This window comes from Chiloscyllium plagiosum, unplaced genomic scaffold (genome assembly GCF_037043375.1).
Source record: "Chiloscyllium plagiosum isolate Xiang-an unplaced genomic scaffold, Cpla_swu_hap1 HiC_scaffold_6, whole genome shotgun sequence".
Taxonomy (NCBI): Eukaryota; Metazoa; Chordata; class Chondrichthyes; order Orectolobiformes; family Hemiscylliidae; genus Chiloscyllium; species Chiloscyllium plagiosum.
In genome coordinates, this window is record NW_028270144.1 from 35,951,508 (window position 1) to 35,976,354 (window position 24,847).

The following is a 24,847-nucleotide window of genomic DNA, read 5'->3' on the forward strand; positions in this document are numbered from 1 at the left end:
AGTATAATTGCAGGCCGTGACCTCACCAAAGAGACCTCTTCCCCCAGCCATCTCCAGAAAAGGGATCCCAAGCATCTATCTCCGAGAGCTATTCCCTAGCAGCTATCTGCAGGAGGCATTCCAAACAGAGATCCCCAGAAGAAGAATTCCAACAGTCTAATTCCAGCGGATCCCAATAGCAATTCCGAAAATTACCAACACAAGGCTATTCTGTACCAAGGGAACAAATGGAAACTGACCACAACCAGCAGACCTAAGAACTGACAACCTCTGAAAAGCAATGACAAAGGTTTCAGACGGATCCTGAGGTGAAAACCAGGCCCGCAAAGCCACCAGAAAATAAGGAAATCCTGATAAATCCAACATCCATCCTAACGCACCAGCAAACTCAAACCAGACTGAAGGCCTATCCAGCCTGAAGTCTTTGTTCAGGCAATGGGTATGGCAAGCAAGAACAACCAGGTGTATTTCAAAATTTTAGTGGTGAGCTTAAAATTCCGAGACCCCAAAGTTTCTAACCTAGTTAGTGAGAGGGGCAGGTAGGTAGTGACAATGCAGGGACCCCAAGAGTAAGAAGTCTGAGTAAAGAGTATGTGATTAAAAGTGCTGTATAAATTCCAATAGGGCTTAATCCATGTTTAATTTAATAGTGTGTTTAATTACTGTCCTCTATATAACTGATGATGTTAACTTCACCGTTTAGTGCTTTTACCTAGATTTCTTGTGTTATATTTACCTTTTGTCTTGTAGATAAACGCAGAGATTCTTTTGCCCTGAAACACCTGACTACTGCCTTCTTTATTTCACATTCCCTAAAATAAGTCCAGTATCTATAATGAACCACCTAAAATCAGAAAATTACTTATTGCAAACTAGGACTTTATTTTTTTTTAGATTACATTAGATTACATTACAGTGTGGAAACAGGCCCTTTGGCCCAACAAGTCCACACCGACCCGCCGAAGCGCAACCCACCCATACCCCTGCATTTACCCCTTACCTAAGGCTACGGACAATTTAGCATGGCCAATTCACCTGACCTGCACATCTTTGGACTGTGGGAGGAAACCGTAGCACCCGGAGGAAACCCACGCAGACACGGGGAGAACGTGCAAACTCCACACAGTCAGTCACCTGAGACGGGAATTGAATCCGGGTCTTAGGCGCTGTGAGGCAGCAGTGCTAACCACTTTATACTATCTATTAGACATTTTCAGCCGAGCAGAATTATCTAAGGATAGAACATACCTGCAGGCATATTATAACAGAAACAACTTAGTAGAGTGAAACATTTTTATCACCTTGTATCCAAATGTAAACATTTTAATACATTGTTGTGTTTTTGCTAGTTTGAGAGGAATTAAATATGCAAGTATAATCTTTAAATAGTTGCTTATAAATGTTTAATATAACATTTGATTCTCAATTAAGTTAAAGTAATTTGTACCATATCACTGAGTATATGGTAATTAAAGATACAGCAATGATAATTCTACTCTCTATTTACACGCAATCATTAAATCCACTTTATGAAATAATTAGATCTTCAAACAAATATATGAAAAAGACTGTACTTGCAGTCCAGTATAATTTCTAAAGTATATAGAATATCTTTGTCTCAACATATAAGAAGACATCTCAAGAGAAGCATGCCACCAAAGAACATTGTCCTTAGTCAAAATAGGCTTTTATTGTTTATTGTTAAACCTTATGGGAAAAATAATTAGTAATGGATCGTAATAATACCAATTTTCATGAGGTTTGGTTCAGTGCAAATGACCTCATGGGGTGAAGGTTAGTAAGGTCATTTTAGATATTCCTTTGTCTGTATTACGAGCAAACAGCCTGTTCCTAGCATAGTTTCAAATTCTCCCACTGCTTACGCTCTGTATTACATGTAACATTAACCGCTGAATTAATTTGGTGATTTTCTTTTACAAGCTTAATTTACTTTACAAATAATAAACATCCTTTTCTTGCATTTATTTGCTTTTGTCCATCAGTTCTGAAATATTCCCACTAAATTGAAGGGGTTCACTGACAGGAGCAGAAAGGGTTAGCCAGATACATATGAACTGCTAACTGAAGGTTAAGAGATTGAGTTACAAAGAGTGGCTGTGTCTATTTATTTAATGCATCTCATAGAGTCATAGAGTTATAGAGATGTACAGCATGGAAACAGACCCTTTGGTCCAACCCGTCCATGCCGACCAGATATCCCAACCCAATCTAGTCCCACCTGCCAGCACCTGGCCCAGATCCCTCCAAACCCTTCCTATTCATGTACCCATCAGATGCTTTCTAGATGTTGCAGTTGTACCAGCCTCCACCACTTCTTCTGGCAGCTCATTCCATACACGTACCACCCTCTGCATGAAAAAATTGCCCCTTAGATCTCTTTTATATCTTTCCCCTCTCACTCTAAACCTATTTCCTCTAGTCCTGGACTCCCCCATCCCAGGGAAAAGACTTTGTCTATTTATCCTATTCATACCCCTCATGATTTTAGAAACCTCTATAAGGTCACCCCTTAGCCTCTGATGTTACAGGGAAAACAGTCCCAGCCTATTCAACCTCTCTCTATAGCTCAAATCCTCCAACCCTGGCAAAATTCTTGTCAATCTTTTCTGAACCCTTTCAAGTTTCACAACATCCTTTTGATAGGAAGGAGACCAGAGCTACACACAATATTCCAAAAGTGGCCGAATCAATATTCTGTACAGCTGCAACATGACCTAAAGGAATAATGTTCTGAAATTTTACTTTTTCAGTCTTTCCTGATGCATGCACACATTTGAAATATAAATATGTGTTTCAGATTATTTTTAAACTATTTGTTTCAATAATTAATAAAAATGTTCAGTACACCATTGGGATTGACACTTTATTGATGCTGCTTGAACTAAGTCTATTTTAAAGCAACCAAGAATGACGTGATTTGAAGAGAAAGTCAAAACAAAATCACTTTGCAAGTTTTATTTCCCTCTTCCCCTCAGTGTATTCCTATAAATTCATAGGGCTATTTCCTAATAATAGCAAAAGAGAGACTACTGGATTTGGTTTGATCTGAGGGTCCCCATGCCTTCTGAAAGACAGTCCTTCATGATAACTTCAACTAGTGTGGGATTTGAACCCATGCTGTTGTTTTGCAAACCAACATGAGGCCCATTGAGCTCACCAATCCCCTGGACTGATGACTTTTGTTTGCTAATTTTGTTGTAAAATGTCCTTAGGCTATTTCTTGACGCCAAAGTTAGTCTATAAATACTTGCCATTATTGTCTGTGATGTTTAATTTAAGTAAATATGATTGACAACTCATATAGAGGTAGTTAAAATGCAAATAACTAGCTGCATTTGAATTCAAAGCTGCGGCATAAGGTAATTGTTTGTAAATAGCTAAATGTTGAAGTTGCATTAAACTCCATCCTGTCGATGATGTCAATGCAGTTAAAAACAATTGACCTCCTCCTTCAGAGAAGATACCCAATCAAAAATTAATGATTTAAGCTAACTTTGACAAAACTTATAACAATGGACATTTCACTCATTTTAAACCAGAGACAGGAAAAAGTGTTACTGTCTCTCACTTGAGATACCATGGCTGAAGAAACAGATAGTATGGACGACTAAGGATGAAATTACAAAATGCAAGTGGAACTCCTTCCCAGGTTAAAAGGATGCTACAAGTAACACTGCAACACAAATGATGTATCAAAACTGAAAATGTTGACAATGAACAGTCCTCAGTCTTCAGTATGTGTTATCTAACCTAATTATCCTTGCAGTGACAGAATGCAATTCAACTTGTTCCAAGAGACCAAGTGATTCAAGTACAAGCTATTGCTAAACAAAGGCAAAACTGGTGGATTTCAGTGAGCTTCCTAGAACCCAGAAAGATGAAATAATCCAATGAGATTACCCACAAAGACATTAAATAAATGTTGCAAATGGTCAAGAGGAAACAGTCGCTAGCAAGCCAAAAGAGTTTCAACAAATTCAACAAAACTGTATGAGTAACCAAGACGATGTATTTGAAAGGATAAACTGGAGACACTTAGCCATTGTGTAGAGAACAACCATGGCTCAGTCGGTGTTGTGTTAGCCAGAGATCTCAAAAGACATTAATGGACATGAAAGCAATTGCTGAATGGGAAAGATACAAAGATCAGCAAAGAGCCCAAAAAGCAGCTTATAAGAGCAACTAAAAGGGATTGTGAAAGGAAACTAGCTAGAAACATCAAAATTATTAAGAAGAAATTTCATGGTTACGTAAAGGGTGATGGATTGTCAGGAACAAAGTTAGCCCACAAAAAATTGAAATTGGGGATGTTATCAGTGAGTGTAGGAAAATGCCAACATATTGAATAATTACTTTTTCTCAATATTTACAGTGAAAAAAGGAGGATAACTTGCCGGAAGTCCCAAGGAAATTAATATTGCATTGGGACCAGGAACAGAATACAGTTAACTAAGTAAAACATCAGAGATGAGGTAATTAATGGAACTAAATAGCAACAAATCCCCAGGACCTGACACTTTCCATCTGGGTGTTTTAAAGGAAGTAAGGGAACTCATTTTAGATGCTTTAGCCATCATTTTCAGAGTTCCCTAGATGCAGGTTTCATCACTCTGGATTGGAAAATTGCATGTGTCACTGGAAGAAGAAATCCAGGGAATTATAGACTGGTAAACCTAACATATGTGGTGGGGAAATTGTTTGTATCTATAATCAAGGGTGGGGTACCCGGATACCTTGAAAAGTTTCAGTTAACCGAGGAGAACCTTGGATTCATGGCGGGGACATCATAACTGATAAAGCTCATTTAATGTTTTGAAGAGGTGACTTAGGTAGTGGACAGGGGAATGCATTTTAATGTTGCATACATGGATTTCCAGAAGACATTTGATAAAGTTCCATTTAAGAGACTTAACTAGGGTTATAAACCCATGGAACTGAGGTCAAGTTACTAACATGGCTGAGAAATTACTTAAGTAGCTGGTGACAGAAAGTAGAGATAACGCATCGGTAAAAAAATTGGCAAAATGTGACCAGTAGTGTCCCACAACAAAATGTGTTAGGAGCTCAATCATCCACATTATATTTTAACAATTTGGGTGATGGCATGGAAAGTAATACATCAAAACTTGCTGATGACATAAAGTTAGACGGCATTGTACATTATACAGATAAGAGCATCAAATTACAAATGGATACTGATAGACAGACTGAATAGGCAAAACTGTAACAGATGGACTTCAATACAAGCAAGTGCGTGCGGTTATCCAACTTAGACTGAAAAAGGATAGATCAGGGTACTTTCTAGATGGTATCAAGTTAAATACAGTGAAAGTGCAAGGAGGCTGGGAGTTTCAGGTGCATGGATCTTTAAAACACCATTGAGTATCCTGAAGAAGTAATGAATAGGATTGATGAGGGCAGAGCAGTGGACATGATCAACATGGACTTCAGTACAGTGTTCGACAAGGATCCTTATGGTAGACTGGTTAACAAGGTTCAATCACACAGAATAGAGGGAAAGCTAGCTATTTAGATACAGAACTAGCTCGAAGGTAGACGACAGAGGATGGTTACTTTTCAGACTGGAGGCCTGTGACCAGCAGTGTGCCACAAGGATTGATGCTGGGTCCACTGTTTTTTTACCACTTATATAAATGATTTGGATGTGAACATAGGAGGTATGGTTACTAAGTTTTTAGATGACACCAAAGTTGGATGTGTAGTGGACAACAAATAAGGTTACCTCAGTGTACAACAGAATCGTGATCCAATGGACCAATGAGCCAAGGAGTGGCAGATGGAGTTTAATTTAAATAAATGTGAGGTGCTGCATTTTGGAAAGGCAAATCAGAGCAGGATTATACACTTAATGGTAAGATCCTGGGGAGTGTTGCTGAATAAGGAAGACCTTAGAGTGCAGGTTCATAGCTCCTTGAAAGTGGAATCACAGGTAGATAGGATAGTGAAGAAGGTGTTTGGTATGCTTGCCCTTATTAGTCAGTGCATTGAGTATAGCAGTTGGGAGGTCATGTTGTGGCTATATAGGACATTGGTTTGACCACTACTGGAATACTGCATGCAATTCTGGTCTTCCTGCTATAGGAAGAATGTTGTGAAATTTGAAAGGATTCAGATAAGATTTACAAGATTGGAGGGTTTGACCTAAGGGAAAGGTTGAATAGACTATTTTCCCTGGAAAGTCAAAGGTTGAGGATGATCTTGACGAGGTTTATAAAAATCATGAGGGGCATGGATAAGGTAAATCGACGAAGTCTTTTTCCCAGAGGTGAGGGAGTCCAGAATTAGAGGACATGGGTTTAAGGTGGATGTGAAAGATTTAAAAAAGCTTTAAAGGGCAACTTTTTTCATGCAGTAGGGTGGTGCGTGTGTGGAATTAGCTGCCAGAGGAAGCGGTGGAGGCTGGGACAAATACAACATTTAAAAGGCATCTGGATGGGTATATGAATAGGAAGGGTTTGGAGGGATATGGGCCAAATGCTGGTAAGTGGGACTCTACATATCTTGGACATCTGATCAACATAGATGAGTTGGACTGAAGGATCTATATATTTCTATGACTTTATGATTGTATAACATACCAGAAAGCAATGGAAAGCTTGACTTTATACCTGGCAGACTCGAGTACAGAATGCAGAACTTATGTTGCAGTGATACAAAACTCTGGTTTGCCTGACCTAGACTACTGTGAGTAGATCTGAACACCATATTTTCGGAAGGATATATTGACCTTGGAGGGAGTACAAGTTAACGCGTAAAAAATGGAATATTTTTCCAAATCAACTGAACTTCAGAGCTATAGTTATGAAGTGGGATTATATAAATTATATGAATTTAGAAGGTTAAGGGACAATCTGATTGAAGCCTTCAAGATATTAACTGAAAAAAAGACAGGATAGATAAAGATAAACTAATTCCACCATTAAGTGATTCTAGATATGGGTAGCATAGTCTAAACATTAGGGCCAGACCATTCAGAAGAGCTGTTAGGAAGCATATATACACACAAAACATGATAGATGTTTGGAACTCATACACAAAAAGGCAATGAATCCAGATCAGCTATCAATTTTAATTCTGTGATCAATAAATTTGTGTTAAGAAAATCTATTAATGGATATGGGCCAAAGGGCAACCAATATGTAATTAGACCACAGATCAGTCATGCTCTTATTAAATAGGCTTGAGGGGTTGAATGGCCTACTCCTGTTCTAATGTTCCCAGGACATTGAAGCCCTGATAAACCATTGTGAAACCTGTGACTACACAAGATTATCAGGTCTAGAGAATACTCGTATCATTACTGAAGGTGGCTCAAGAACAGAAATTAGCAAAGTTTTGAAGAAGATGCAAATATTGATAACATGATGGATCAGCATAACCTATTTGACCTCTTTGGGGAATTTCTGCATCATATTGTTCAGAAAGCAAAACAGAATGATTAGCAAACTGATAGAGCAGATTTGACATTAACATCAAATGATGAAATGGCACAAGTTAGGGAGCAACATTTCAATACTTCAGCTTCCAAAAAGAAGTAATGATGTCCCTGACATAGATACATCTGAGTGAGCATGAATGCTGCAGAAACATGGAGAAAGTGAGGACTGCAGATACTGGAGATCAGAGTTGAGAGTGTGTTGCTGGGAAAGCGCAGCAGGTCAGGCAGCATCTGAAGACTCCTCCTCCCACTCCATCAAGGACATGCAGGTCCTGGGCCTCCTCCACTGCCAAACTGTTATCACCCGACGCCTGGAGGAAGAACGCCTCATATTCTGCCTTGGGACCTTGTAACCACACGGGATCAATGTGAATGTCAACAGCTTCCTCATTTCCCCTCCCCCAACATTATCCCAGTCCCAAGCCTCCAACTTGGCATTGCCCTCCAGACCTGTTCATTACTCCCCCCCAACCTATCACCTTCTCCCTCACCTTCATCTACCTATCGCTTTCACAGCTACCCACCCCACCCCTTCCCATTTATCTCTCATCCTGGCCCACTAGCCGCATTCCTAATGAAGGGCTTATACCTGAAACGTCAATTCTCCTATTTCTCAGATGTTGCCTCACCGGCTGTGCTTTCCCAGCACCACACTCCTCGACTGTAGCAGAAACATGGCTGAGAATATAAACATGTCTTGCACAAAGAAGGACATTCACAGAGCATGAATGAAAGTAACCAACCTAATCAACAGGTTGAATTAAAGAGCATATATACTTCAACTAAGTTGTATCGCCAGAGCAGGGCAAAAAAATTGCTTAAATCAAATGGAAATGAGCTGCATCCAACTCTATTGAAGCCAGACAAATGTCCATAGATTCAGGCATTGTCAAAAAGAAGAAACTGTCTGGTCTGTACATCTATAACCCTGATCAAAAGAAAATACTTGTTTAAATCAAAAAGCAATTGCCTTGTCCAGAAATTCAAGATACTTTAAAGAAGGCAGTGCTTATTTTAGCAAAACAATCAGATTCCATGATTTGGAGATGCCGGTGTTGGACTGGGGTGTACAAAGTTAAAAATCACACAACGCCAGGTTATAATCCAACAGGTTTAATTGGACGCACTAGCTTTTGGAGCGTTGCTCTTTCATCAGGTGGTTGTACAACTACCTGATGAAGGAGCACTGCTCCGAAAGCTAGTGCTTCCAATTAAACCTGTTGTACTATAACCTGGCGCTGTGTGATTTTTAACTTTATTCCATGATGGACATTGATGGGAATAAATGCCCCCAAATGATGCTATAACTGCTGACATAAGCAATAAGGAGTTCTTCTCTTTTGAAAATTCAGATTCAAGTTCCTCCAAATAAGGTAACTACTTGCTTTGGCTGGAACAGCATCTTCCACGAAGGACATACAAAAGAGATAAGAGCTTCCAGTAGAGAAACGGCTCATAGGCTAATTCAAGATCAGAATCAAAGTCAACATTCTTCAAGACAAGGACTAGAAATCAAATTATTCAAGAATTGTGCAACCTCCAGACCACTTACATCTGTGAAGTCAGAGTTTCCAGGGCATGTGGAATAATGGTGAATATAAAAATAGTTACCTGCATGAATTTCTATGGCTTAACAATGGGTATAAAAACTTGAGGGTGATATTGTCATATAAGATATTGTTTCTGATAGATTTAATGTTTATATTGCATTAAATGCCGTCTAATTGACATCATCATTCAGTTCAGCAGTTCTGTTTTTGTCTACTCTACTGTAGATCCACATTGACCAGGACAATACAACAATGTTTTTTGTTTGTGTATTCATTGGTGTTATGTTTTCATTATGCATCTCATTAGTGGTAACTCAGGGGCAGTGCCAGCCATTACTAATTTTGGGTTAACACTGCTCGGCTACAAGGTTTAAGCATTCAGTTAAACGTAAACTGATTTCATATCAAGTTAATTTCAATTTGTGTGACCATTGTTAATTGGTCTAGAACTATCCTTTTTAATTAAGTTAAAGAAAATATGTGAGAACATGCTTACATGACATCATGTTTTTAGGGTAAATGAACTGGATTGTTTAATTGAGAACATCTCTCAAATAAATAAGGAATTACAGTTGTTGCACATGCATTATGAAGCATTGAATAGGACAGTCAAATTTCTCTGCTCCTGGCCAGGGTTCATATTCTGGCTTGATGTTGAAGGTAGAATGGGGTGGATACGGAAGGCTTTGAAGTAGCAGATTGTGTTGGAGTATGATTCTGCTACTGATGGCTCACAGCATCTCAGGGAAGCCAGTCTTGAGTTGCTAAATCTGTTTGAAGTCTCTCCCGTTTAGCACGTTGTTAGCACCACACAACAAGATATAGAATAATATTAATGTTAAGGGGTGAACTTGTCTCCAAAAGATCACTTTTACCAATACTGTCATGTGGCAGACAGGTTGATGAGGATGGAGTTCAAGGTCAAGTATGTTTCCCTCACCACCTGCTGCAGACTCAGTCTAGCAATAATGTCTTCTCGGACTCAAACAGCAATCAATTGTGCTGCTGCCAAGCCACTCCTGGTCAAATAGCAACTGCAGAAGGGTTTACTTGCATTATATAGAGAGCAATTGGCCACTATCACACTAGATCAAGTAGGTTACAGCCAGGAGAGAGAATCACAGCAGCAAATCTATCAGATAGCTCATACAATTTGGTGCATGGATTCATCTAACAACAGGCTTCTTCTTCACATGCTCAATAGCTATCATTAGAGTATCACTGCAATAAAGAACAATTGAGATTGAAGCTGCCTAAGCCATTCATGTGGAAAAGGAATGCTGCCTTTTAACTAACTACAGCTTTTGACTGACCCAAGAATAGTGTACATCCTCCCCCAAAAACATAGTGGGAATGCCATAACAATTCCAATCCTGCCTTAAATTAAAACTTTTGAATGCAAATTTCAGGCCGGCATTAGATTTCCATTGTCTTCAGCAAATTCTGCTCTGCCGTTAATCCTTCAAATGACAGTAAAAGCCAAGGTCAGTATCAGCATGTTGTAAAAGCAATTGTCTTGTCCAGAAATTCAAGATACTTTAAAGAAGACAGTGCTTGTTTTAGCAAAACAATCATATTCGCATTTGAAGGATCCCTAACACTTGCTTCTCTACATGGTCACATAGACTGGGCTTTACATTTTTAATTCTGTTTAAAATTTGACTATGTGAAACAGAGAAAATCTCAAAAAATCAGAAATAAACTTTTATTTAGACAGAATTCAGTAAAGTATTGATCTGACAGCTTTAAATCAGAGTACCTCAGCTGCCTCTAATAAGTCAATAGATTTCCTACATGGCAGAAACAGGCCCTTCGGCCCAACCAGTCCACACAGACCCTCCGAAGAGCAACCATTTCCTCTCTGACTAATGAACCTAACACTATGGGCAATTTAGCAGAGCCAATTCACCTGCCCTGCACATCCTCGGACTGTGGGAGGAAACTGGAGCAAACCCATGCAGACATCGGGAGAATGTGCAAACGGCATACAGACAGTCACCCAAGGCTAGAATCGAACCTGGGACCCTAGCGCTGTGAGGCAGCAGCGCTAACCACTGAGCCACCGTGCCACCCATATCTATAGAAACTTATCATTGTTTTCACCCAATACTTATTTATGCCAACAGTCTAACTTTCTTTGAAGTTGCTGGTCACTAAGTTGTCAAGATCATGGATATCTCTGAGTAATAATAACAACTGTTGTTACTGAGAGTTGACAGGTAACTGTGAGGATTTCTAGTAATATTACTTTCTCTTTCCCTCTAAGTAATAGATTTTTCAATAAAAAAGACAATTGTCCTTTGCTATTTTTATGAATAACTATATTTCAACTTCATATTTATTATATTTGCAACATGAAGTTTAAGTGCATGAAATGTGCAAAATTTCTAATTCAGTGATATTGGATTTCACTGGAATCAAATTTACAAATACATTTACAGAGAAGCTTACTTTAAGGAAATGATCTTTACCAGACAACCAGTGTTTGATACTCCAAATCACAGAAAAATTACTGAGAGCTCAACCTCATTTTGAACAGTTCTGACCCAATCCACTGTTTACCTTTTACCATTCAGAGATTTTTGAACGTAAAGAATGTTACCACCATGGTAGCTTTAATTAAATTTTCAACTCCTCATGTTGCAAGTAACAATGTGTAATGAGCTTTACCTTTAAGTCCTTGGGTGCCTTGCTGCAAATCTTGAGTTTAGACCTATCCCACTCAAAGACACCAATTCCACATCATCAGCTTGGCAATGTCAACAGTAGCAAATTTCTTTCCTGTAAACACAATGGATCTGTTGCAGCTCACTCCTGAATTTGTCTCCCTCTGTCTTGTTTCCTGGATTTCAGTCCCCTCTTCAGCCTGGGTTCACGGTTCCTGGCTCTGCCACATCCCCCACTTCAGTCCATTTGTAAAGTTTGTAGCTCCATTCCAGATGCTAGTCTCTTTACTGAAGGGGTGCACAAAGCCTGAACAATTCCTTTCCCCAGCTGTACACCCCTACCATTGCCACCTACTGGTCGGGAGCCAGCCAATCACCGTAATGGATCCAGTGCTAGTGACACAGTGTGACCAGTACATTAAACATATTGGTGAATAAAAGGGAATTTTTTTCCCCACTTTTCAATTCAGCTTTTTGAATTCCCTTTTCTTGCTATTTAAGAACAATGTAATTGAGATCTTGTAAAATTAACTATTCTGTAAATGTGATTAGTTTGTAAAAAGCAATACTTCAAGTGCCAGCATTTCTTGGAAAAAGCTTTCACGTTGATTATGCTTTACTTTTGCTGCCACACTGTGTGTATTTAGTATGTGGGGACTTCTTCTATTTTATTTAAGAAATTCCTTAACTTCTGAACTTTTAGCAACTTCTCTGATATAACCTTATATTGTTCTGCATCACATTATGTTCGATAACTTCATTATCAAAGTTACATTACAATGTAAATGCAAGTTATTATTATTGGGAGAGGAATCAAAAGACTGTCCGACTAACTTATCACCACTTTGATATTTGTTCTGATATAGATACACGCATCATTTTCAATTTATGTCAGCCTGATTACTGTCAGTTCTTGCTGCTGCTCATCAACCAGAGGTGGCACAAAATTGGGGGACACCTATTTCCAATAACACTTACAAAAGTCCACTGCTCTTATTTCAACCTGGAAAACAGCTTTGGAACCATTTAACAGTGATAACCTGTGTGATATACACTGTACAGGATATGAAATTTATAGATTTTGCACTTGAGTGTTTTCTCTTCCTGATTAAATCACACCTCCCCATTAAGGATGCTGTTGCTAGACTTGATAAGCAATGCGGAACTTGAGTTCCCACCTTGGAGTCTGTGAGCTGTGTATTGCACCAAGGTTTCCAGCTGAAAGTTCACTGGGTGCCAAATAACTCACAGATCCTTTATTGACTCATCCAAGCAGCTAATGAGCTTGTGTTATACTGTGCTCGCCCATTTGCACGGCTTTTGAACACTGCTTTCTGCATGTCAAAACCATTCTATATGGTGTCTGATATTTTGACAGGTTATGTCGTTTGACTCATTTAGTGCCGATAAAGGTATTACAATAGATTGAAAATCAGTATCAAAAAAGTGCAAACATAATGCATGAGTTTGTAAAAATAATTGATTGCATGCAAATAATTACATAACATATACAGCAGCAAATCATCCAGCCTAACAAGTCCAGTTTGGTATTTATACTCTTTGGATCTCTCCTTTTGTTCCAACTATATCATTTCAGCCACACTGTATATTATTCAATCACTTTTTTTCTCGTATGCGATTTTCCAGTATAATTTAGAGAGATGCAAATTACTTTTTAAAATTCACTCATGGGATTTGAGCATCTTTGGCTAGGCCTGCATTTATTTCCCATCCGTAATTGTCAGAGGGCTGAGTAAACCATATTGCTGTGGGTCTGGAATCACATATAGGCCAGACTAGGGAGGGAAGACAGATCTAGATTTTTTTTTCCAATAATCAACAATGGTTTCATTGTCATCATTAGCCCCTTGATTCCAGATTATTTTGTGAACTCTGCCATGGCAGGATTTGAATCCAGGTTCCCAGAACATTCAACTTTGATCAAAACCCATTCACACCTACTCTAACCATTGGAAAGACAAATTGACTTCAGAAGAGAACATCAGATCAGAATGAAAATCATAGACTTGGCATGGAGATAAGATGTCCATGGTCAGTAAAACTTCTGGCCCCGATCTCACCTCAGCATACAATCCAAACAAAAACTTCCATACAAGGGTCTTTTCCAGACACCTATGGCAAGAACCTCAACAACCGATCAACTAAAGACTGGCAACTCAAAGCAATGACCAACTCAGCCGAGTCCTCAGACACAACCTGAGGTGAAAATCCAGTTCGCCAACACAGCAGAAAGTAAAGAAAACCAGGTACTCACCCGATAGATCCATTACACACCTTACCACATCAGTGGACTCAACCCAAACTGAAGAACCTACATGTCCCAAAGTCTTCATCCTGGCTTTGGGTACAACAAGCCAGAACAGTCAGGCGCATTTCAAAACAGCATTGTGTGTGTTGAGTATTAACTCCCCAGACCTCAAAGTTCCAAACTAGCTAGCAGAGAGGAGAGGTGGTTAGTGAGAGTACATTGGGTTCCCAAGGGTAAGAATTCTGATTAAGAATCTGAAATTAAACACCATTGTTTCTCTGTTGGATAATGTTCTAATAATGGCAAATTCTTTTCATGGTGTATTTTAAGTACTAGTGTACCCCTGCATTTTCATTGTATTATTTGTTTTAGCTTCTTAGAATTTATTGAGTCACCCATTAGCAGCATTACCTATTTTCTACCTTAAATAAATACAGACTACTTTCACCCTTAAACACCTGTCTACTGTCTCTTCATTCACATCCCCATAAATAATTGCTGTGAAGGATAGATGGAGTGGATAGCTAGAGACTTTTTCTGGGATGGAAATGGCTATCATGAGGGTGCATAATTTTAAGGTGATTGGAGGAAGATTTAGGGGAGATTTTAGAGGCAGATTCTTTACACAGAGAGTGGTGGGTGTGTGGAATGCACCGCCTGCAGTGGTAGTAGAGCTAGATACATTAGGGACACTTAAGCGACCCTTGAATAGGCACATGGAAGTTAGTACAATGAAGAGTATGTAGATTAGTTTGCTCTTAGAGCAGGATGAAAGGTCAGCAGAACACTGAGGGCCAAACGGCCTGTAGTGTGTTGTACTGTTCTATGTTCTATGTTCTCTAGGTCCAAAGCTTAGAACCAGGGCTTTGGGACAGTTTCAAACCACTTTAAGGATCAGGAAAATAACTGATTGCAAACAAGACCTTGCCAAGAATCACCGGATTTTTGTTTGAAAAGTGTATGTCTCTTCCAATGTCAACTGAAGTAGCAAGGTGGCACACGTACATTTTACAAGAAGGATTTTCCAACACAAAAGGAATAATGTCTCCACAGGCTTGCCTTCACCACTAAAATGAGCTTGTCTGACGCCTCAGCAACTCTCCAATAGGATCAGTGAATACGTCAGATTGCTGGTTCAGCCTAATGAGGATCGTCATGACATTGCTGTCAACTGATAAGCTGCTGTACTCCAGGTACAGACAAAATGAAGGAGGGGTTCTGCACAGACTTTTAGTAGCTCTTACTTCAAGTCTTAGCTAGAGAGAATCTGAGATTTCAACTCCAGTGTTGTGGAGAATGATTATTTCTCAAAGTGTGCCACTGGGAAGCAACAAGTAGGGTAAGCAAATTGCAATGGAACATGACCTTGCCATAACCAATATCCTGTTCTGTCAGTGAGTTAAGAACAAGACATCACAACAAGTCCAAAACATTGGCACTTGCTCCATTCTCTGATCATTTGAGAAGGGACTGCAGCAGTGTCCACACCACCCAGACTAAGACAGGTAACAGTGACTGCTGGACTAATCTCTGCTTTATTTGATATATGAACAGGATGAGTTTAATGGGATATGGGCCAAATGGTGACCATTTGACCTGGCCCAGAAACGATAGATGTAACGGGCAATGTTGAAAAAAAATAAAATGAAAGACCCCAAAGATTCTACTCAGATGATCCTTCTGTGTTAACATCTCACTGACAATCTTTCAAGATTATGTCATTTCCCTCCTAAGACCCAGAAAAGTAGGAAGCAAATATAGCTATCCCCGCTATCCAAAAATGTAGCGTTCCTGTGAAACCTTTCGTAAGCCGAAATGGCATAAAGCAAAGAAGTATTAGTTAAGATGGGAAAAATTTTGCCTTTCTTCATAAAAGCGAAAATCCTCTTTGGACTTCTTTGATTAGTGAAAATGGGTACTAATGTAGGTCTTTTGTAAAAGCGAAGTGGTGACAGCAAGCATTCGAAAAGCGGGGGATACCTGTCAGAAAGCATGTCAGGATACTCAATTTTTGTCAGATAAAACAATTCCACACACAAAAAGGATTCCCAGAGGAATTCAAAATTTCTGCTGTGAAAAGATTGAGCACTTCAAACACTTTCACTGACTTAAATTGAGTCTGTGCAACTGACTTTTTGTCACACAAAGAAAATCTTCCAATGAGGAGAACATTCCTGGTAAGGGAACTATACCTGATAACGATAAACTCCGAAGAATTACAGACAAACAGCAGCAAAGTAAAAATACCATCTTGGAGTCAAAGAAGAAAACAGAGATTCTAGAGAGTTACACTAGAAGTGAAAGACTTGAGACATGTTTTAAATTAGACACTGGCGCAGAGTTTTCAATGTTAGCTGACAGATTGTCATGGTAGGTGTCCAACCAGCGAAAAGAAGATCTTCAAGTATAAGTTCGCTATCATATTTAATCACAAATGATGACAGACTTTTCATTTTAAAGATCAAAGTATTGTTTTTTTTTAAATAGACACATACAAATTATGTCTTCTGAAAATAATGGATGCAGTGTTGCAAGATGACAAAGGAACAGAATTTTTAAATGATTTTCCATCACCTTTTCAAGGTTCAAGATAGTTCAAACAAGAATATTACTTCATAATACTTCAAGATACCAAGACAATATGCTTATCCACTTCGAAGAGGTTACCACACCCATTCCTGAAGAAAGTTAAAGCACAGGTTGACAAAACTTATAACACAGGGGAGTACTATCACTTGTTATAGACCCAAGAAAGTGATTGTCAGAGCTGGGAATGGCATCTGGATGGATTTATGAACAGGATGAGTTTAGTGGGATATGGGCCAAATGGTGACCATTAATTTAGGATACCTGGTCGGCATGGATGAATTGAGTCAATGGGTCTGTTTCTGTGCTGTACATCTCTATGACTCCATGAATCAAGTCAAATAATGATCTCAGCCTATGCTGCAGAACTAACGCAATTAAATAAGACAATCTTGAGTTTTATGGACAAAGTATACAAAATTGAAATTATATTGCTATTTGATCAGACTGAATATAACTTCACGGGACTACAGAAGAGTGAGAGACTTTGAGCATGACAAATGGAAACAAAAGAAAATGATATAATTCAAGACACAGAGTGAAGATTTTATGATAATTGGTGCTAGGCCAAAAGGTTTGGATCAAAGATTGGAAATCAGAAGATGTAGAACAATCATAGTCTTATATTGTTTGAAATTCAGTGTGAATATATAGGAAAAGAAAATCATTATTTCTACTAAAATAAAGGAGGAAGAATGATTCTAATTACCACAGACTTTGAGTTAATAAGAGCAGAACTATCAATTATCTTGCTATGTGATCCTTGAGCTACAAAGGCAGTGGAAGATCATCATTTTCATTTAGCAATAACAAGAACAAGATCAGAATGAGTTGTGAAATTCCACAAATAATTGAGCTCTGATATTCAGACTTAGGCTGCATGGGGTGGGATGCTGTAGTGGGTTGTGGGGAGAGGAAGTGTGATTTGGTCAAATGGAGGACACAAATAGTATAAAATAAGTGTTGAAACTCTGTTAATGTAAGACTTGAGAGAAACCAGGAGAGAGAGATAGTATAATGACTAAGCATATGTTCGTGACATGATGATATAGCACAGTGGTTAGCACTGCTGCCTCACAGCGCCAGAGACCCGGGTTCAATTCCCGCCTCAGGCGACTGTGTGGAGTTTGCACCGTTCTCCCCGTGTCTGCGTGGGTTTCCTCCGGGTGCTCCGGTTTCCTCCCACAGTCCAAAGATGTGCAGGTTAGGTGAATTGGCCATGTTAAATTGCCCGTAGTGTTAGGTAAGGGGTAAATGTAGGGGAATGGGTGGGTTGCGCTTCGGCAGGTCGGTGTGGACTTGTTGGGCCGAAGGGCCTGTTTCCACACTGTAATGTAATCTAACATCAGCTGTTATTTGCCATTGAAACCTTGGGAAGAGAGGATGGAACACTTGTACCAGAGAGCTGTAATACTGAATTCTACATAATCGTTTGTAAATAAAAAATGTTTATTGAAAGTACAGAGAGTCAGACAACAGCCACTCTTAACTCAGAAAAAGGTACAGTACATACAGATTGTGAATGGTACAGTCTAAAACAACAGGTTCAAAAGTGCAGAATTGAACCCCAAATTCATAGTTAAGCAGAACCAATGATGGTTATTTGACAGAGGATTGTATTTACAATGGTAGATCTATCCATGGTGCCAGTTTAACAACTGGTTTAACAAAAACAAACGGGAGAAACCGCTGATTAGGGAAAAATGTTAACAAACAGGAAATGTCCTCAGGTCCAAAGATGTGGCTGTTCAAGGCAGCTGTACAGCATAAAATCGATGACACACAAAGCAAATAGTAGACAGAAGGAGTCTGAGAGATGCAATAACTGACAGAGAACAAAGACCCTTAGGAACATAGGAACAGGAGTAGGCTATTGACTCAATTGAGTTTGCTCCATCATTTCATACAAACATGGTTGGATATTTCAATGCCTCTTAACCACATTGTCCAATAATATCTTCCCCCGTTGATAATCAGATATTTATCAAGCTCTGCTCTAAATATACTAAATTGAATTGAATTGAATTGAATTTATTGTCACGTATACTGATGCACAGTGAAAAGCTTTGTCTTGCAAGCAATACAGGCAAATCACATAGTTAAGTAGCATAGATAGTAAATAACAGGTAAACAGCGGCAAAACAAAAACAGGTACAGGCGAATGTTAAGAGTTTGTGAGTCCTTTCAGTTTCATAACAACAGTAGGGTAGAAACTGTTATGAAAGCAGCTGGTGTTTGTGTGCAGGCTTCTGTACCTTCTCCCCGATGGTAGAGGTTGTAGAAAAAACATTGCCAGCTTGGGATAGATCTTTAAGAATGCTGGCGGCCTTTCCTTGACAGCGAGTCTGGTAGATGTATTCTCTTGGTGGGAGGTTGACACTTGTGATTGTCTGGGCTGGGTTCATCACTCCCTGTAACTGTCTCCAATCTTGAATGATACAGTTGCTATACCAGGTAGTGATACATCCAGACAGAAAGCTCTCAATGGCACACCTAGAAAAATTGGCAAAGGTATTTACTGTCATGACAAATTTCCTCAGCTGCCTGGGGAAGAAGAGACATTGTTGAGCCTTTGTAACCAGTGTATCCATATGGAGAGTCCAAGAAAGCTTGTTGTGGATGACCACTCCCAGGAGCTTGACACTCTCCACTCGTTCCACCTCTGTGCTGTTAATGTGCAGGGGGCATGATTAACATCCCGCCAAAAGTCAATAATGAGTTCCTTGGTTTGGCTGACATTGAGAGCTAGCTTTTTTCAGTGCATCATTTTTCCAGGTCATCCACCTCCTGTCTGTAGTCTGTTTCGTCGCCATCTGAGATTCGACTGACTATGCTGGTGCCATCAGCAAACTTGGAAATGGCATTAGTCTGGTATTTGGCGAAGCAGTCATTGGTATACACTAAGTACAGGAGGGGGCTGAGTACGCACCCTTGAATGGCTCTAGTGTTGAGTATTAGTGAGGATGAAATATTGTCCCCAATCTTCACTGATTGTGGCCTGTGGGTCAGGAAACTGAGGATCCAGTTGCAGAGAGTGGGCCTTAGTCTGAGATTACTAAGTTCAATAATCAGTCTCGAGGGAATAATAGTGTTGAAGGCTGAACTGTAGTCAATGAATAGGATTCTTACATCGCTGTTCTTGGTGTCCAGATGTTCTAGGGAGAAGTGAACACCAAGTGATATAGCATCTGGCATGGATCTGTTGGTCTGATAGGCAAATTGGATTGGATCATGAGTTTTGGGGAGGCTGGAGTTAATTAATGCCATGACCAGCCTTGCAAAGCACTTCATGACCACCAAAGTTAGGGCCACTGGGTGGTAGTCATTGAGACATGCTGCATGAGCCTTCTTAGGCACAGGGATGATGTTGGCCCTCTTGAAACAGGCAGGGACAATGGCCTGCAGGGAGAGATCGAAGATGTCTGAGAAGATCTCTGCCAGTTGATCTGTGCATGCTTTGAGTGCACGACTTGGTACTCCGTTTGTTCCCATCGCTTCCCTTGGATTGACATGAAGGAAAATTGATTTGACCTCTGATGCAGTGACTGTTGGGGTAAGTTCATCAGGACTTGTAGCAAAAGGTGTTACCTCTCCACTGAAATTCTGCTTAAAGCGAGCATAGAAGGCGTTGAGATGATCTGGGAGGGATGTATCATTGTCTGCTATCTTGCACTGTCTCTTTTTAGAACCTGTGATATCATTCAGAAATGAGCTTCCACAACGGGCAGGGGATTTCAAAGATACACAACTCTCTAGTTTAAAATAAACTCATCTCAGTCCTAAATGGCATCTTCCTATGGCCCAATCACTACAGGAAGTCATGAAGAATCCTTAGACAACAGCTTCAAAGCTTACAGTTTCTACCACATAATACCACAAAGACACCAGATGTGCAAATGCCACCACCTGCACATTCCCCTTCAAGACACACATCATCCTGATTTGGAACCATGTCAACGTTCCCTCAAAGTCACTGGGTCAAAGTACGGGAACTCCTTTTCCAGCAGCACCATGGATTAACCTAAAGATTACTTTTGAGATGCTAGAGTTTCAAGGTTGCATTATGTTATGTTAGCAGGAATGTTTTTGGGACCCTCTTGTGATGTAGTGGTAATGTCACAGGACTAGGAGGCCCAGGTTCAATTCCCATCCTGCTCCAGAGGTGTACAATAACATCTCTGAACAGGTTGATGAGAAAATAGATTAATATAGACTGCAGTGTTTCCAGAAGGGGACTCACCACCGCTGTCTGTCTGTGCCACAAACCTGCCTGGTTTTGCAGGGGCTACTGGGAGCAGGACCTGCTGAATCAATCACTTAGCTGAGGATGCAACATTGCTCCTCACAGTAATTGAAAATAACACATTATTACAATCCTTCTTTATTCATTGTGCAGTAGTTTTTGTTTGCTAATAACAGATCGCTGCCCCAACCTGTTTCAGTTTGAGTGAATTGGCACAGTTAATTATCTGAGTCAATTAGAAAAGCCTAACAACCAATTTTTCAAGCTGGAGACAGATCTGAAGTGTGGCATGCTCATTTACTGAAAGATATATGAAGATGCAAGTCTTTTAAACTGTCTTGTTGAAGTACAAATGAGTAAAGGACATCGCGGGTACCGTTAAATTACACCATCAATTGGTAACAATTAGATACATTTTAGAGTTACAATTTCATGGTAGCAGAGTTAGAGATTTGTAGCAGCTTACATACTCTCTGTGGACCATTTTTGAGGAGCTTACCAATTTGCTAAAGCCAGTCAAACATATGCCACTTAATAATTGGATTGCAGCTTAGCCTCAGTTAGCAATGTCAACACAATTGCATGAGCTTTGCCATAGTGCAGGATAGGTTCTGTCAGGTGGAAAGCTGCCCAAATCTGTCTTGAGATACAAGCGGTTGTAAAGAGATTACTTTTGAGAAGCTAGAGTTTCAAGATTGCATTATACTATGTTAGCAGGAATGTTTTTGGGGCCCTCTTGTGATGTAGTGGTAACGTCACTGGACTAGGAGGCCCAGGTTCAATTCCCATCCTGCTCCAGAGATGTACAATAACATCTCTGAATGGATTGATGAGAAAATAGATTAGATTTTTTAAAAAGCTGCAATGGAGAAAACAACTGATTTGGGATTGTTGCACAGGCTGGTACGTATGACAATAAAGGTAAAGAAAATTGGATGTCAGCAGCCATCTCTCTTGGCTAAGCACTGACTTAAGCATGATAGTTTGAAAGAAAAGTTACAAAATTGCTCTCATGCCATAAGTTTGCAAACAAATTCCTTCTACTACAGATACAGCTCATATTCTGATGAAGATTATTGTTTAATCAAACAAGGAAAACAACAATATATTTAAATTTAAATTTAGTTTTAAGTGGCTAAGTTTTGGATATTCATACAAGATTAATGTAATGAATCTAACATGTGCATGTTACCTAAAAGAAAAGAATTGTATTTATAAGCACCTTACATGACTACAGAAAATTACAAATAATAAAATACATCTGAAGTGTAAACACAGTTGGAAACTGCATCCAATTTGTGCACATGGTCCCACAAATAGCAAAGAGGTAATACATACGTAATTAATTTGTATGATATTGATTGGGAGAAAGAGTCAGGACAACAGGAATTATTCACCTTTTCTTCTTCAAGTTAGTATCATTTCTTTTCTCTCAAGTCACTCAAGAAAGTAGATTTTCTGCTCTCCAGAAGATATAATTGACAGTGTAGCACTCACTGTGCTATATTGAGGTTATAGTCTTGATTTCTCTGCTCAAATCCCAGAGTCAGACTCAAATTCATATCCTGCAGACTCAGGAGTGATAATGTTAGGATGTAGATTAAAACTGATACTTAATCATCACTAGATCTATACTTGGCATTTTTTCCCCAGTAAACTGTCTTTAGTGCAATCAGAAATTTGACTGAACTTTCCATCCCATATTTAATCAGAGAACAACACATCACAGAAGGAAACTATTTGTTCCACCAAACCTGATTATATTTACCCTCAGCTCTCTTTGTTTATGCTTCCCCTTTAAAATTGTACCATTGTTCACATTACCTCTCCGTGTTCTTCCTATAGAACGTGTAATTTCATATTTTCTGTGCCAAACCTTTCCACCATGTGTCTATGCATTAAACCAGTGTGTGTGGGTTCTCCTGAAGTCTCTTACTATCTTCTTTACTCGAAATTTGAAAACATAAAATTGTAACCAGCAATCTTTGTGACAGTCACCTGTATATCCAAGCCAACACTATTCATCTATTTTGAAAAGAGTAGCTGATGTCTTTTCCAAATATCAATTAATTTTGTCCCAGTTTATGCTCCATACAAATTTCCCGACAGCAAATGTTAGACTAAATGGTCTGTAGTTGCCTTGTGTATTTCTCTTTATATTGAACAGGGATGTATGTCATCTTTTATTCCTGAAGCACCACCCAACATTCTGGGATTGATAACCTATGATTCTCCCCTATCAGACAAAGATGGCTGTTTTTCTTCGAGGATTGTCAGCCTTCTGAATGCATCTACTTTATTCTTTTTCTGTCTACTAAAAGGCTTTAACTGCAAGGGACACTCCATCTAACTCAAAAACACTTTTAGGATATGTTTCTGCCATCACTCACAGGAACGTTGTTGCCATGTGATTTACCTTCCATGACTGAGAATCCATTAAGTAGTTCATCACCTCCACTCAATACTTTCAACTGCTTCTCTGTGCAGACCATAGTAAAAAGGCAGCTAATTCTACCATTATCTAGTTAGATTATCACTGTATAAATACACCAAAAATCATTACACAGCACTCACCAACACTATCTTATTTACCCTGATTCTTACTTTGACTAATGTTTGCTTGTAATCTAGATCACTTGTGAAAGGCAATCCCATTGGGAGCAGCAGGCAGCAGATGCTGAAAGGTTGAAGAGGATGATTCAGAATTCCTCCTTGACTTTGAGCGAGGTCTGATTCAGATTGCACCGTGTCAGCAGATCAATTTGGACATTGGCAAATCTGCTGGTGTAGTGATAGGGAAGAAAGAAACTATACTGTTGTTTGGAGAGGATCCAGTAGACTCCAGTAGCTTCCCAAAATACTACCTCTGAAGTTTCTCAATGGATCACTGTGTTGAAGTGATTGAGTGGCCCTTGGGGTCTGATAATCGCTTGAGTAGTGCCATCAGGAGTTCATGACTCTTGCTAGGGCCACCAATGAAGGCAAAGCTGGGGAATTGTGGGGGCACAGTTGGACCCTGACAAAGCTTTTCTTCTGCACGTAACGTGTGATTTGAACACACTGGAGGCCCAAAAATCTTGAAGCAAAGATAAAACAAAGAACTGCGGATGCTGGAAATCTGAAAGAAGAGCAGAAATTGCTGGAGAAACTCAGCAAATCTGACATCATCTGTGGACAGAAAGCAGAATTTATGCTCAAGACAATTTCTCTTGACAGATCTTTTTTTTACATCTCAAATCAGTGGCTCAATAGTTAGCACTGCTGCCTCACAGCGCTAGGGACCTGAGTTCGATTCCAGCCTCGGGCGACCATCTATGTGGAGTTTGCACATTCTCCCTGTGTCTGCGTGGGTTTCCTCTGGGTGCTCTGGTTTCCTCCCACAATCCAAAGATGTGCAGGTGAGGTGAATTGGCCATGCTGAATTGCCCATAGTGTTCAGGGATGTGCAGGTTAGGTGCATTGATCAGGGTAAATATAGGATAATGAGATAGGAGAATAGGTCTGGGTGGGTTACTCTTCAGGGGGTTGGTGTGGGCTTGGGCCAGAGGGCCTGCTCCCACACTGTAAGGATTCCATGATTCTACAAAATAGTTAATGTTCAAAGATGGGATAAAGAAAATGTTTCCAGGACACTCTAAAGCTCCTTTTGAAGCATGGCAACTTTTATATTAATGATTAGAAAACTTTTCCTACTAATCATTCAAAATGGCAACAACTTCTCTATCAACATGCACCACACCTTACCTATCAGTCCCTTTTTGAAAATGCAGGCGAGCAGCAGAGAAAGAAAGAAGCAAAGCAGATGCTGCACTCTCAATTCCACTACATTGTAAAATGTCCCATTGCATTTATCCAGTGATATTCAGTATTTAGAAAGGACAGACAAAAAGAAAAGGTAGTTGCATTATTGTTTAAAAAGGATATAAACAATATCGAGGAAAGAAATCAGCTCAGACAATGTTGAATCTTTGTAGGTAGAATGGAAGTATATGTGATGATGCTGTTCTTTATAACAAGGTTATGTTGTCCTTGAGATCTTTTCCAGAGAGGTTG